The sequence below is a fragment of the Acinonyx jubatus genome, chromosome B3 (genome assembly GCF_027475565.1).
Source record: "Acinonyx jubatus isolate Ajub_Pintada_27869175 chromosome B3, VMU_Ajub_asm_v1.0, whole genome shotgun sequence".
NCBI classification, from domain to species: Eukaryota; Metazoa; Chordata; class Mammalia; order Carnivora; family Felidae; genus Acinonyx; species Acinonyx jubatus.
In genome coordinates, this window is record NC_069386.1 from 94396421 (window position 1) to 94409543 (window position 13123).

General features: G+C 35.4%; 1 pseudogene; it reads right to left on the reverse strand.

The window, feature by feature from the left end:
- Positions 1–13123, reverse strand: part of LOC106985088 (tigger transposable element-derived protein 1-like) — a 48973-nt pseudogene that overhangs the window by 9814 nt on the left and 26036 nt on the right.

Here is a 13123-nt window from a genome sequence, read left to right on the forward strand (position 1 = left end):
TGCCCTTACCCAGAATTTAAAGACAAACACTTTTTTGAGCCTGCTTACATTTTAGGGAAATAGAGACATTTGCATGCATTCAATAAAAACTTGCCTTCCTATTTATTAATGTTTAATTGGACAAATCGATTGTGTAGCCAAGGCATCACATTTGAAAATGATTCTTATTTAATTAGGCATGGCAAGCCCACTATTAAGCATGGGGTGCTGGGTGGCTCATTCAGTTAAGCATCTAACTATTGGTTTCAGCTCAGGTCGTGATCTCACCGTTTGTGAGTTTGAGCCCTGTGTCGGGCTCTGTGCTGACTGTACAAAGCTTGCTTGGGATTCTCTCTCTCCCTCTCTCTCTGCCCCTCCCCTGCTTGTGCTTTCTCTCTCACTCTTGCTCTACTTCTTCCTCTCTCTTTCTCTCTCTCAAAATAAATAAAAAGAGAAAGAATGGTTGACTTCATATGTCGAGCTAGGACTTCCAGACCATACTCACCAAGGATTTTGTGAAATGCTTTGTCATGTGACATATGGAAACATGTGAATATAGCTCTGGCTTATTACTGGATTTGCAGAGTCCTATTTTGACAAGTGGTAAAAGAGGTTAATTCCTGACAGGTAAGGGACATAAATGGGGTCCCTCAAGAAAAGAGAAATTTACTCAAATTTATGAGTATTGTGCATGAAGTCTGGCAGAGAAATTTTCTTGAGGCTGGTTTTCTAGCTTTATAAGAGAAGGTTTTCCAAGCCTAATTTGAGGTTTAGTATAAAAATTTCCAGACAGAAGTTGATTCTCTGGCATTTGTTTTGCTCAATAATGAATGGCTCTAGATTTATAGACATAACTTGGAGATATTGTGGGTTTGGTTCTAGACCATCACAATAAAGCACGTATTACAATAAAGTGAATCACGTGAATTTTTTTGGTTTCCCAGTACGTATGCAAGTTATGTTAAAATAATACCATAGTCTACCAAGTATGCAATTGCATTGTTTAAAAAAGCAATATACATACCTTAACTTGGAAATACTTTATTGCTAAATAATACTACCACCTGAGCTTTCAGTAAATTGTAATCTTTTGCTAGTGGAGGGTGTTGCATGGATATTAATGACTGCTGACTAATGAGTGCGGTGGTTGCTGAAGGTTGAAGGGACTGTGGCAATTTATTCAAGTAAAACAACAATGAAGTTTGCTGCATTGATTGACTTCCTTTCATGGGCCAACAATTTCCCTGTAGCATGTGATGCTATTCATAGCATTTTATCCACAGTAGAACCTCTTTCAAAATTGAAGTCAGTCCTCTCAAACACTGCCCCTGCTTTATCAACTAAGTTTATGTCATATTGTAAATCCTCGGTTGTCATTTCCACAATTTTCACAGTGTCTTCACCAGGAGTTGATTCCATCTCCACTTTCTTTGTTCATCTATGAGGAGCAACTTCTCACCTGTTCAGCCTTTTTCAGGAGATTGCAGTAATTCATTCACATCTTTAGGCTCCACTTCTAATTCTAGTTCTCTTGCTATTTCCACCACATCTGCAGTTACTTCCTCCACTGAAATCTTAAATCTCTTAAAGTCATCCATGAGGGTTGGAATCAACTACTTCCAGACTCCTTTTACTGTTGCTGTTTTGACTTTTTCCCATGAATTATGAATGTTGTTAATGATATATAGAATGGTGAGTCCTTCCTGTAAGGTTTTCAATTTACTTTGGCCAAATCATCAGAGGAGGATAGAGGATCTCTAGGGCAACTATATAGCTTTACAAAATGTATTTCTTAATAATAAGACTTGAAAGTCAATATGACTCCTTGGTCCATGGGCTGCAGAATAGATGCTGTGTTAGCAGGTGTGAAAACATTAGTTTCATTGTACATTTCCATCCAAGCTGTTAGGTGGCAATGTCAATGAGTAGTAATATTTTGAAAGGAATCTTCCTGAGCAGTATGTCTCAACAGTGGGTTTAGTATATTCAGTAAACCATGTTGTAAACAGATTGGCTGTCACCCAGGCTTTGTTGCATTTTTAGAGCACAGGTAAACTAGACTTAACATAATTCTTAAGGGCCCTAGGATTTTCAGTATGGTCAGTGGACATTGGCTTCAACTTAAAGCCGCCAGCTGCTTTGATTCCTAGTAATACAGTCAGGCTGTCCTTTGAACCTTTGAAGCCAGGCATTGACTTCTCTTCTTTAGCTATGAAAGTTCTAGGTGGCACCTTATTCCAATAGAAGGCTGTTTTGTCTACACTGAAAATCTGTTCTTGACTATATCCGCCTTCATTAGTTCTCCTAGCTAAATTTCTGGATAACTTGCTGTAGCTCCAAATCAGCATTTGCTGCTTCACTTTCACTTCTATGTTATGGAAACGGCTTCTTTCTTTAAACAACATGACCCAAACTCTGCTAGGTTCATATTTTTCTTTTGCAGCTTCCTTACCTTACTCAGCCTTCATAGAATTAAAGAATGTTAGGGCCTGGCTCCGAATTAAGCTTTGGCTTAAGGGAGTATTGTGGCTCATTTGATCTATCCAGACCCCTAAAACTTTTTCCATATCGTGAATCCATCAGTTTCATTTTCTTATCATTTGCATGTTCATGGGAGTAGTACTTTTAATTTCCTTCAAAAACTTTTTCTTTACATTCACAACTTGGCTAACTATTTGGCATGGGAGAGCTAGCTTTAGGCCTGTCTTGTTTTTTGGCATGCTTTTCTCACTAAGCTTAATAGTTTCTAGCTTTTGATGTAAAGTAGAGACTTGCCACTCTTCCTTTCACTTTTTGGCCATAGTAGAGTTTTTAATGGGCCTAATTTCAATATTGTGTCTCATGTAATAGGGAGGCCCAAGGAGAGGAAGAGAGAAGGGTAATATCTAGGTGGTACAGCATTAAAACACACACAATATTTATCCATTAATTTTACCATCTCATGAAAGTGTCAACTTGTGGTGCCCCCAGATATTTACAATAGTAACATCAAAGATCACTGATCATTGGGGCACCTGGGTGGCTTGGTCGGTTAAGCGGCCGACTTCGGCTCAGGTCATGATCTCGCGGTCTGTGAGTTTGAGCCCCGCGTCGGGCTCTGTGCTGCCAGCTCAGATCCTGGAGCCTGTTTCCGATTCTGTGTCTCCCTCTCTCTGACCCTCCCCCATTCATGCTTTGTCTCTCTCTGTCTCAAAAATAAATAAAATAAAAACGAAAAAAAAAAGATCACTGATCGCAGGCCATTATAAAAAATATGATAATAAATACTAAATAAAACCTTTGAAACGTTGTAAAAGTTACCAACATGTGACACAGAGACATGAACGGCGAATGCTGTTGGAAAAAAAAAAAAAAAGTGCCTATAGATTTGTTCTGTGCAAGCTTGCCACAAACCTTCAATTTGTAAAAAAACTCAAAATCTGTGAAGTGCCATAAAGTGAAGTACAGTAAAATGAAGTGTGCCTGTACAGAGCCAACTCAGGAAGATTTGTATGGTTAATGAATATTCTTTATTCAATATGAATAATGAATGTAAATAATCCAGCCCATTCACATTTGTGAATACGTTTATGAACACAAACACATTTATGAACGTAATTACAAACAAATCACATTTTTATGAACAATAAAAATATTTGGAGATTACTTATGATGATAAGGTGATAAAAAGTCAAAACAGATCTGAAATTTAAGTGGAAAGTGTATTTCTAGCTGTTATTTAATGAGAAACAACTCAAGGGTTATCTTGGAGATTAACTTAGTATGACCTTGTGTGCTACTGATTTATAGTCCCAGGCATTATAATGCTGCATACTAACTTACAGAGCTTTCCAGAGTAAAGAGGTAATTGATTCCTGTAAGGTGGAACCAATAATTCCAATGGTTATAGATTATAGCCTTGTTGGACTTTAAATGGTTTTGTATCTAATGGAGGAATCATATACTAGTATGACTATTATTTACTAATAAGTAAATGAAGAACTCATTTACTTATTAAACTGTGTACCTCACATTATCCCCATTATTTAATTAGTTGAACACATTTTAAAATGAGTGTGTTGTATGAGAGACATGTTTTGTAATATATTGAAAATTATACTTTAATAAATATTAATACACATATTAAAATGTCTCCAGTTATGCCATTTTCCTACCACTAGCTATTAGTGGACTGTAATTTTAGATACTTTTTCAGCTATATATCTCTACTAGATATATAATCAAGGTACTCCATGCAAAGATAAGGACATTTGGAAAATTTCCTATTAAAACATTTTAAGTCTTCTGGGAAACATGCCAAAGTGGGAGGATCCTAATCTCACTTCATCCATGGATACAGCTAGTAACACCTACATCCATGTAAATAATCCATAAAACAACTCAGGAACTTGCAAAAAAGACTCTCCACAGCTAAATGTATACAAGAGACCACATTCAAAAGGGTAGGAAAGGAAGAGACACAGTGGGGAGCTAAATGGACCAATGGGACTGTCCCTGGGAGGGAGGGGTGCAGCAGGTGTGGAAGGGGGAGAAGAGCACATCCCCAAGACAGGCACTTCAGCACAGGGGACCTGCACAGAGATGAATTCCCATGATGTTTTGCTTTGAAAACCAGAGGAGCCCAACAATCAGTAGGGTTTAACACCTGGAACTTTAAAAACCACTGGGCTCAGGAGGGCAGTCCCTGCCTTTAAAAAGACAGCACAAGAAATAGCCCCACTGAGATACAACATAGAAGAGCGGTTTGAAAAATGCCTGGGATATACAAGAAGAAAGTATATTTACTAATCTCAGAGAATGTGCTGGAGGGGCAGGGATCCCTGGGGGCTTCTCCAAGAATAAAACAGCTGGTGGGTACCATTTCCCTCCCATGTCCTGCAGCCTACTTACATAGACCCTTATAGGATGAACTCAGCATGAACCCTCTCCACCTAGCTTACTAACAGTGTTCCCCACCCCCATGTTCTCCCATGGTTGATCCAAGCCTGGGCAGGAGTTTTCCCAGGAATCTGTAGTTCCTCTCTTTCAGCTGACCAGCACAGACTTTGAAACGGTAGATGTCCTGCCCCCACATTCTCCTGCAAATGCCCCCAATTTCCAATATGCCATTGGCCACAGCCCATCCAAAGTGGTGTCACAAGCCTGATAGTATGCAAGCAGCCCTAACAGGGACCAGCACCACTCCAAAGTGACTCCTGCCTTGGAGAGAGGGGAAGATAACCACATACAGCAGTCCAACTGCTGCCCCAACAGTGGGCTGGGGGCAGACATCTAGGCTGACTGCAGGCCCCATAAATCAATTAAAGCTCCTCGAGGGACAATGTAGGGAAAGTGTCCTGTAGTTCAGTTCTGTTGCACTACTGGCAAACACCTGGTGTGACTCAAGTCAAGCCCAAGGCAACTCCAGACTGACCACTAACAACATAAGGACCAAACCCTGCCCTCAACAGGCACAGAGAACCATTGTAGACAACTACATTAAAAGCAAACATGACCCAACCACAAGGGTAGGGCACATGCAACACACTTGGGAAACACACCTGAAGTGCCAGGTTCTGGTGAACAGATAATGTTGCACTATAGGACACCACAGGACCTTCTTCAAAGGCATTACTCTCAAGAGCAGGAGATGTAGCTGACTTTCCTAAACATAGAAACAGACACAGAGTTAGAAAAAATGAAGAGACCAAAAAATATTTCCCAAATGAAAGAACAGGACAAAAGCACAGCAAGAGATCTAAACAAAATGGAGATAAGTAATATGCCTGATAGAGAATTTAAAGTAATGGTCATAAAGATACTCACTACTTGAGTAAAGTGGAGTTCAGGGAGACCCTCAATAAAGAGATAGAAAACATAAAAGAGAGCTAATCAGACATGAAGGATTCAATAAATAAAATTAGAAATACTCTAGAGGGAATAAGTAGTAGACTAGAGGAAACAGAAGATTACATTCCATTACATGGAAGACCAAGTAATGTAAAGAATTGAGATGAACTAGAGAGTTAGAAAAAAAAATAATAAATGAAAGTAGACTTAGAGAGCTCAGCAATATCACCAAGAATAATAACATTTGCATGATAGGAATCACAGAAGGAGAAAAGAGAAAAAAAAGGGGGCATAAAATTGATGTGAAGAAATAATAGCTGAAAACTTCCTGAATCTGGAGAAGGAAACAAATCTAGATCCAGGAGGCACAGAGAGACCCCAGAAAATCAAACCAAGGAGGCCCACACCAAAGAACATAGTAATTAAAATGGTAAGAATTAGTGACAAAGACAGAATTTTAAAAGCCACAGGAAAAAACAGTTACATACAAAGGAAACCTCATGAGGCAATCAGCTGATTTTTCAGAAGAAACTTTGCAGGCCAGAGGAAGTGACATGATTAATTCAAAATGCTGAGAGAAAAAACATGCAGCTAAGAATATTCTGTCCAGCAAGTCTATCACTCAAAATAGAAGAGAGATAAAATGCTTCTCAGAGAATCAAAAAGGAATTCATGACCACTAAATCAGGCCTGCAAGAAATGCTAAAGAGGACTCTTTAAGAGGAAAGCAAAGACCATAAATAGGAATAAGAAAAGTGAGAAGCACAACAGAAGAAAAATTAAGTATATCCATTAAAATCAGTCAAGGGATTCACAAAATAAAAGGATGTAAAGTATTATACCATATACCTAAAATGTGGACAGGAGGAGGGAAGTAAAGAATAGATTTAAACTTAAGCAACTGTCAACTTAATATAGACTGCTAAATGCATAATATGTCACACATATACTTAACTGAAACCTCAAATTTAAAACTGGCAATATATATTAAGGAGAAAGGAATCCAAGTATATCACTAAAGAAATCCAGCAAACCGTGAGAGCAAAGAGCAATAAGAAAACAATAAAAACAATCATAAAACAAGTAACAAAATGGTAATAAATACATAGTATCAACAATTACTTTGACTATAAATAGACTAAGTGCACCATTTGAAAGATGTAGGTGGTAGAATAGAAAAAAAAAAGTAAATCCTCTCTATATGCTGCCTACAAAAATCTACCTTTAGACATAAAGACACATGCAGATTGAAAATGAAGGGATGGAAGAGCATTTATCATGCAAATTGAAGTTTAAAAAAAGCCAGGATAACAATACTTACCTAGACAAAATAGACCTTAAAACAAAGACTGTAATAAGATTCAAAGAATGACACTACATAATCAAAAGGATACAATCCAACAAAAAGATATAAAAATTGTAAATATTCATGCACCAAACGTGGAAGCACTCAGACACGTAAAGCAGCCAATAACAAACAAATAAAGAAAGTAATCAATAGTAATACAATAATAGTAGGGAACTTTAACACCCCATTTATATAAGTGAATAGATCATCCAAACAGAAAATCAACAAGGAAACAGTGGCTTTGAATGACACGTTGGACCAGATGGATTTAACAGATATATTTAGAGCATTCCATCCTAAAACAGCAAAAATATACATTCTTTTCAGGTGCACATGAAACATTCTCCAAAATAGAAAATATATTAGGCCACAAAACAAGTCTCAACAAATTAAAAAAAGATTGAATTCCTACCATGCATCTTTTCTGAAAATGCTATTAAGCTAGAAATCAACCAAAAGAAAAAAAATCTAGAAGGAAGAAAAATACATGGAAGTTAAATAACATGCTACTAAGCAATGAATGGGTCATTCAAGAAAGAGCAAATAAAGAAATACATGGAGGCAAATGAAAATGAAAACACATCGTCCAAAATCTTTAGGATGCAGCAAAAGTTGTTCTAAGAGAGAAGTGTACAGCAATACAGGCCTACCTCAAGAAACAGAAAAATCTCAAATAAACAACCTAATCTTATTACTAAAGAAGTTAGAAAAGAACACAAGTGCCTGGGTGGCTCTTTTGGTTAAGCTACCCTTTTTGGATTAGGTCATGATGTCACTGTTTTTGAGATCAAGTCCCATTTTGGGCTCTCTGCTGCCAGTGCAGAGCCTGCTTTGGATCCTCTGTCCCCTTCTCTTTTAGACTCTCCTCAGCTCTCTCTCAAAAATAAATAAATATTAAAAAAAAAGAAATGAAAAAGAAGATCAAACAAAACCCCAAACCGGTAGAAAGAAGAAAATAAACATTAAAGCAAAAATAAATGAAATAAACACTTAAAAAACTAGAACAGATCAGTGAAACCAGGAGGTGTTTCTTTGAAGAAATCAAGAAAAATGATAAACCTTTAGCCAGAATTAAAAAAAAAAAAGACTCAAAATCAGAAATTAAAGAGAAGAAAAAACAAGTGACATCCAAGAAATGCAAAGTGTTACAAGAGAATATTTGAAAAATTATATACCAGCAAATTGGATAACCTAGAAGAAATGGAAAAATTTCTAGAAACATATAATCTCCCAAAGCTGAATTAGATAGACATAGAAAATTTTTACAGACTGATTACCAGCAAAAACAAACAACAACAAAAACCAAATCAGTAAGGAAAAAAACAATCAATCAAAAGTTCAAGACCAGATGAGTTCACAGGAGAATCTTATCAAACATTTAAGAAGATTTAATACTTATTCTTCTCAAACTGTTCCAAAATATAGAAGAGAAAGAAAGCTTTCAAATTCATTTTACAAGGCCAGCATTACCCTGCTACCAAAGTCAGATAAAGACACAACCAAGGGAGAACTATAGTCCAATATCTCTGATGAATATCTACTCAAGAAAATATTAGCAAACCAAATCCAACAATACATTGAGAAAATTATTCACCATGATCAAGTGGTATTTATTCCAGGAATGCAATGGTGGTTCAATATTCACAAATCAATCAGCATGATACATACATTAATAGAAAAGAGGATAAAAACCATATGATCATTTCAATAGATGCAGAGAAAGCATTTGACGAAGTACAATATCCATTTGTGGTAAAAGTGCCAACAAAGCAGGTTTATAGAGAATATACCTCAACATAATAAAGGCCATATACGAAAAATCACAGATAACATCATATTCAATGGTGAAAAACTTAGAGCTTTTCTCCCTAAGATCAGAAACAAGACAAAGATGTCCTCTCTCACCATTTTTATTCAGCATAGTACTGGAAGTCCTAGCCATAGCAGTCAAACAAGAAAAAGAAATAAAAGCATTCAAATTGGTAAGGAAGAAGTTAAACTTTCACTATTTGTTGATGACATGATACTATATGTAGAAAACCATAAAGACTCCACCAAAAAGCTCTTAGAAGTAATAAATGAATTCGCTATGATCACAGGAGAAAAAAACAATATGCAAAAATCCTTTGCATGTCTATACATCAATGGAGTAGAAGAAAGAGAGATTAAGAAAAGAATTGCACCCAAAATAATAAAATACCTAAAAATAAGCTTAACCAAGGATGTGAAAGACCTGTATTCTGAAAACTATTGATGAAAGAAATTGAAAATGACACAAGCAAATGGAAAGATATTCCATGCTTATGGATTGGGAGAATAAATATTGTTAAAATATACATACTACCCAAAGTAATCCACATGTTTAATACAATTCCTATCAAAATACCAATAGCATTTTTCAGAGAACTAGGCAAACAATTCTAAAATTTGTATCGAACCACAAAAGACCCTGAATAGCAAAGAAATCTTGAAAGGGAACAAAACTGAAGATATCACAATTCCAGATTTCAAGATATATTACAAAGCCATAGTTATCAAACAGTATGGTACTAGCACAAAAATAGACACATAGATCAGTGGAACAGAATAGAGAGCCCAGAAATAAACCTATACTCTTACTGTCAATTAATCTTCAACAAAGGAGGCAATAATATACAATGGGAAAAAGTCTCCAACAAAAGGTGCTAGGAAATTGGATAGCTACATGCAAAAGAATGAAACCATACCACTTTCTTTCCAACACCAAACACAAAGATAAACTAAAAATGGATTTAGGACCTCAATATGAGACCTTAAACCATAAATACTAGAAGAAGCACAGGCAGTAATTTCTCTGACATCAGCCTTAGAAACATTTTTTTAGATATGTCTCCTGAGGCAAGGGAAGCAAAAGCAAAAACAAACTATTGGGAAGACACTAAAATAAAAAGTATCTGCATAGTAAAGGAAACTATCAACAACTCTAAAATACAACCTACTGAATGGGAGATGTTTGCAAATGACATATGCAAAAAAAGGGTAAGTGTCCAAAATGTATAAAGAACTCATACAACTCAACACACATACACACACATAAAAAAAAAAAGACCACAAATAATCCAATTAAAAATGGGAAGAAGACATGAACAGGTATTTCTCCAAAACAGACATACAGATGGCCATCAGTCCTAAAAAATATGCTCAATGTCACTAATCATCAGGAAAATATGAAACAAAACAAAAATGAGATATCACCTCACACCTGTCAGTATGGCTAAACTTAAAACCACAAGACCCAAGTGTCGGTGATGATGTGGAATGAAAACTGGTGTAGCCACTCTGGAAAACAGTATGGAGATTTCTCAAAAATTTAAAAATACAATTACCATATGATCCAGTAATTTCACTACTGAGTATTTACCCAAAGAATAAAAAGCCCCACTAATTTGAGAAGATATATTCATCATGCACCCCTGTGTTTACCATAGCATTATTTAAAATAGCCAAGGTATGGATGCTATTCACATGTCCATCAATAGATGAATGGATAAAAAAGAGGTAACATGTAAACACACACACACACACACACACACACACACACACACAGATATATACAGACAATAGAATATTATTCAGTCATAAAAATAATGAAATCTTGTTACTTGCAACAACATGGATGGATCTTAATGCTAAGTGAAATAAGTCAGAGAAAGACAAATACTGTATGACTTTACTCATATGTAGAATTTAAGAAACGAAACAAAGAAAACAAAGACCGATAAACATCCCAGATTCTTAACTATAGACAAAAAACTGATGGCTACCCAAGGGGAGGTAGGTGGGGGGATGGGTGAAATAGGTAAAAGAGATTACGAGTACACTTATTATGATGATCATTGAACCAGGAATAGAATTAGTGAATCACTATTATTGTACACCTGAAACTAATATAACACCATACACTAACTATACTGGAAATGGAATTTAAAAAAAATATATATTTAGCGAAAATAACTTAGGTAGGAAAAAAACTTTTAGGTGATGTTCTAATTATATGAATTTTGACACATTTCTAAGTGACTTATGTTTAAGTTAAACATTCTTCTCTATCCTTGACAAGATTATGTTTATTCTCTAGAATTCTAGGTTCTGGAGATATTTGGGGAAATATTCGAAACTTGAAAATTAGCACACAAATGTAAATTACTATTATTTTATCTTACCAGGCTGATAACTGAAATCTTTTTCTATTGTAATATGCTCTATTTTTCCATTACATTGTTGGTATAGTGGTGTTATACCTACTCAGATTCAGTTATTATGAAAGCCTGTCATTAATTTTAGGTCTATTTCCAGATACCCAACTAATCCCCGAAAGCTTTTATTTTAACAGTGAAATGAACTTATCCTATCGTTAGTCCTTGGGCCTTTTGAATAATTGCTGTAAAAGATCATTCTTCTTTTTACCAATTTCATCTTTTGTCCTTGTTCTTTTTAATCTTGCATTATAAATTTTGACTGTGTCTACAGTGGTATTATTTTAAATGCCAAGAGATATGCATATGAAGATCGCCATCTTTATTTTAATAGTAAAGTATATATATGCATATTGACATTGGTAATGGCAAAAATATTATTTCTTCCATAAATTCAATGTTCACTAATTACATAAAAGAAAGGAAAATTAAAGGATATCTTTTAAAATCACAAGAAAAGAGCCTCATTTCTTGTCACCTATTTAACATAATCTCCTTTTTGAGTTTATTTTCCATTCATGGAGATAAATCCTTTGAATGTTGTAATTTCAGGATATTTCTTTTCTACTCTTTTGAGAACACTAGACATTTATCTTCATAGTTATTCAATATAATTTTCAAAATTTTAAGGTAGGCTTTCCAGCAAATAAAAAAAAAATAGGTCAGAACTTCCTTTCAGTGATGTTGACAATGTCTTGCTCTGGAAAATATTGTAAAACTACCTATAACGCTATTATTACCACATTTATCTTATCAATGGTGGTTTATTAGAATGAAAAGTGCTATTTTAAAAAGTGTTTTTTTAAGTTTCTTTTAGGAAAGCTGTACTTTTTACCATTAATAAGCAACTTCATTATTACGTGAAGGCAACAATACTTCCTTTACTCTTTATAAAGACACTTACATACCATATGAATGTTATACTTAATTTCAAGGACAATTAAACAAGTTATTTTGAATGTTATTTTCATAACAACATAAAGTATCTCAGCACCATATTTTAATAAAATGTAGTAGTTGAACCAATCTGTTGGCGATCAGAGAAGACAGGAAACCTGCTGATATATATGATTGCTCTAACTTAAGGGGTTGGCAACCTTTAACACTTGTACCAGATGGTGACACACTAGGATATTTGGATTGGCAACCAGCCTCTGGCAGTAGCTCAACCCCCTCTGTCTTTACTACTATTTGGAGTTATTGCTACTATTCCTGGCCATTGGCACAGGCACGATCAATAACGATCTTGGATCTCACAAAGTTATCGTGGCCTCCAGGTCGTTCTACCCCATCTGCTCTAAACTCTGTACTAGCAAATGAAAAAAAGGAAAAGATGTTTTAAATCCTGAAAGGGTGTTTTTTTAAATAGTTTTATTCTGTGGATTACAGTTCCTGGCACATAAGAAATCCACTGTTTCATTGAGCAGTATCCTCATCAAGTGGTCGCCCTGCCGTGGGGTGACCGCCACAATGGTGAGGAACTCATAGTTTACCTTTTCATAGCTGAAGTCAAGAGCAAGTAAAAGAATTGAAGTTGGGCATTAAGATTACACAAGTATTGGCTGTGATGATATAGATGAAAACTTCTGCGGTGTGAAAATTTTATAAACTTGCCCATGATAAAAATTAAGTTAAATAGAATAAAAAGGAGAATAATTATTATTATCAACTGTTTCGGTTCATTTCCAATATTCCTTACTTTACTAATATATAAAAAATGGACGAAGGATAT